Source organism: Sinocyclocheilus rhinocerous, unplaced genomic scaffold, assembly GCF_001515625.1.
Source record: "Sinocyclocheilus rhinocerous isolate Xijiao unplaced genomic scaffold, SAMN03320098_v1.1 scaffold15131, whole genome shotgun sequence".
Taxonomy (NCBI): Eukaryota; Metazoa; Chordata; class Actinopteri; order Cypriniformes; family Cyprinidae; genus Sinocyclocheilus; species Sinocyclocheilus rhinocerous.
This window is the reverse complement of record NW_015653105.1, coordinates 309-3687: the sequence shown is the minus strand read 5'-3', so window position 1 is coordinate 3687 and position 3379 is coordinate 309. Positions and strand designations below refer to the sequence as shown.

The window sequence follows — 3379 nt, the reverse complement described above, 5'->3', positions numbered from 1 at the left end:
GCAGTGATGCTGGTTGAAGCAATTGGTAGATCATCTGCAGCAGCAGACTGAAGCTCAGGGGCTGGCCTGTCTGTTACCATGGATGGCTCAAACTCCTGATCAGAGAAAATATCTCTGTTGTAAGGGGAAATCCCTGAGGACCTGAATCCAGAAGTTATATTCCGTGGTGTCATCGCTGACATGAAAGCCTCATTCACACATCCAGGGATCTGGTATATGGTGGCTGTTTTGCCTGGGTTAGATCTCATCCAACCATCAAGAGCTTTGTTGTAATAGGTCTTAAATGGACCATAAATGCTCTTGTCCAGAGGCTGTAAGCGATGGGACGTGTGGGGTGGAATGGTGAGCAGAACAATACCCTTTTTCTTTGCTATATCCACTGCCCTCAGTGAAATGTGGGCCTCATGGTTATCAAGGATTAGCAACATGGGATGGTCAGAGGAGCAGTTGGTGTGCTGAACTATGTTCAAGGAACTCAGCAAAGGTGTCTTCATTTATCCAGCCAGATCTGGGGGATGTACCAATTGATCCTTGAGGTGCTCCTGTGATGAAATGTTCTTTATATATATGGGAAGACAAACAGGAGGGACTGCATACCCAGTAGCATTGACGGCACAGACCACAGTCACAAGCTCTCCTCTTTCAGCAGATGTGATGGCACCCACTTGTTTTTTTCCTTTCTCTGCCACTACCTGCTTTGGTGTCTGCACTGTTGTGACACCCGTTTCATCAACATTGTAAATCATGTTTGGAGGGAATTTATGCCTATAAAACAAAGTCAGAACATGAAAGAGCCAAACTGGAATCAGAGTGCCTGAACCTTGCAGTTAATGCATGAAGCAACTAAACAGCCCTCACTTGATATCCTTGTAAATACAGCTAGTAGAAAAACACATGTGCTAGTCTTTGTATATGTACTTATCTGTTGTGTTCAGTTATTGTTATAAATGTAATCTAATGTGTTCTCTGACCTGTCCATCACTTTTGCCAGATTGTTAAAGAACTCCTCCACTGTAGTTTTATTGAAGGCTGAAGCCCTTCCCACAGATGTTGCTTCAGGTATACGGCAGGAGAGATGGTGACATGCTTTGAAATTATTGAACCAATCTCGACCTAAAAATAAATAATTATATCAAGATGCTATGTTTAGCTACACAAGATCTGTTAAACTTAGTTGAGCTACTGAATTATGTGATGTCTTGCACATCCTACCGGCTAAACCCTTCTCTTTCCAGTTGTTGGGGACAGGAATGTTGTTTCTGTCTGCCAATTCAAATGCCAATTCACAACATTTTTGGGGGGTAAGGCCATGGAACTGGTCAGCCAGCTTCTTGATGTGGTCTGCAAGCTCCTTCTCTAGCTCCTCTGTAAAGACCCTCTTTGCCTTTGCTGTTCCTCTGTAACCAGTGGTTTTCACTTCCTTTCCTTCCTTCTTTTTATATACAGTGCACAGCATAAATGAGTACACCCCCTCTAAAACTTAACAAATTCAGCAATTACTCTTTACTTACAAGACATGTTAGGTTCTTTGGAGATGTAATGTTCCAACAAGCCTGCTTGATCAATTACCATAGAAGAATGTTCAAATGATTCAGCAAAATAAGATTTTCTTATCCACATTTTCTGGCGATATGAATTTGGCCCCAAGCTGCAGGGTGAAGGAGGCTATGGTTATGTGCATGCAGGAAGGCCTCAAGGTTTAATTTTTTTACTTACTCCTTTTTCACTTACAAACTTTCCATACCTGTTCAGTATTCATGACTGGAATGATCTCGTGCACATGCTTATCGTTAATTCTTTTGTTTTGTTTGGAATGATCTCTGTGCACATGCTTATCGTTAATTCTTTGTTTTGTTGATCAGGTGGCTGTGAAAATTGCTGACAAGACACCAGATATGCCATATATTGTAGGTTGTAAGTAGCCTGCGCTTTCTATATTATTGCATCTCATTCACTGTTTTCAGTTTCTTCTCATCTTATATTCATGTTAATCTGAGAAAGCACCTCTATCTAAGCATCATATGTTCTTTCTTTTAGCCTGGTCATCCCAAACACCTCCCCACAGAGATCAACCTGACACTCATGGCCAATAAGGGCCCCAGCCTTCAGCAGATAATTAAACTCCTGAACTGTTAGGACGACCCGGACTACTACGTCATGGTCTTGAAGCAGCCCATGCTCCGATGAAAGCTCGATGAGAAGATGGCACGACATGTTATGTGGCAGGTCATTCATGCCACTAACATTTGCTGTGAGCGTGGAGTCTCCCATCATGATATAAAACTGGAGAACCTCCTGGTGAACACGGACACGTTGGAGGTCGAGTTGATCGACTTCGGATGCGGCTTGCTCATGAAGGACTCTGCCTACGTGGCCTTCAATGGTATGTTTGTTGATTTGCTAGCGGGTTATTTAGCTCACACATCTGCTGTAGAAATGCATTAAATATCAAAATCTCTTCTCTTTAGGCACAGAAATGTTCTGCCCACCGGAGCTCGATGTCACTGGCAGGTACCATGCGAAGCCGGTGACAGTTTGTTCATTAGAGATCCTGCTGTTCGTGATGGTATTATCCAGACGACAAAGACCTGCACAGGATCAGTAAGAAGGACTGGTCCGAACCTGACCTGCCACAAGGTGAGATCTCCATCAAAGAACAAAGATGGACAGTTTGAACTCTAAATATGAAAGTTTACAATTGAAATGTAAATATGTAACATATAAGTTAATAATTATATATATCTCTCATCTTTTTGAACAGAATGCTGCCAGATGATCTGTGATTGTCTGCAGCCTGATCCGCAGCGGAGACTTGTCCTGGAGGAGATGCAGCTCCATGACTGGTTTATGGTACTAAGATTAGAGCCCAAGATTTGCTAAATGCACGTTCATAAAATCAGTCAAATTTGCTCTAAATGTAGTGTATTTAGATAAATAACAGTGATTTATGTTTTTGTTCCAGGTCGTGGAGTAAGACATGGAGAGCAAGAAAAAAAAACTCCCTGTCATAGCCACTGTTTTCTTTTGTATTTTTGTTTGTCTTCGGTCAGCTTTGCGTCTGGCGGCTGACGTGAGCGGCCTTTCCATCTCTCCGCTTTGGCCTTGGCCTCTTGTTTCCTGGCAGCACATGGTACCTTGAAGTGTCATTATTTATAATTTTAGATATTTATATTAAGATATTTGTGTTTGTGATAGTTATAAGGAATTGTATAAGAACAAATGTGTGAATTTTTCAAGTATGATAATAGTTATGAATACAGTATATATTGTTAATATAATGTTTTAAGAGAATTTAAGATATTTGTATTAAGATATTTATGCTGTGTGTTATATTAGAAGAGTGACTGTAATTTGGACTGCTGTAACCAATCTCTCTCTG

At 41.2% G+C, this 3379-nt stretch overlaps 2 long non-coding RNA genes across 2 annotated transcripts; both read left to right on the top strand.

Moving 5' to 3' along the window:
* Nucleotides 1-1615: 1615 nt before the first annotated feature.
* Nucleotides 1616-2357, top strand: LOC107715571 (uncharacterized). The gene is made up of 3 exons (XR_001637107.1): nt 1616-1697; nt 1863-1914; nt 2038-2357. It is a non-coding gene; the product is annotated as an uncharacterized LOC107715571 (long non-coding RNA).
* A 65-nt stretch (nt 2358-2422) lies between these two features.
* LOC107715572 (uncharacterized) lies at nt 2423-3043 on the top strand. Its single transcript, XR_001637108.1, has 3 exons — nt 2423-2637; nt 2762-2850; nt 2963-3043. It is a non-coding gene; the product is annotated as an uncharacterized LOC107715572 (long non-coding RNA).
* The last annotated feature ends 336 nt before the right edge of the window (nt 3044-3379 follow it).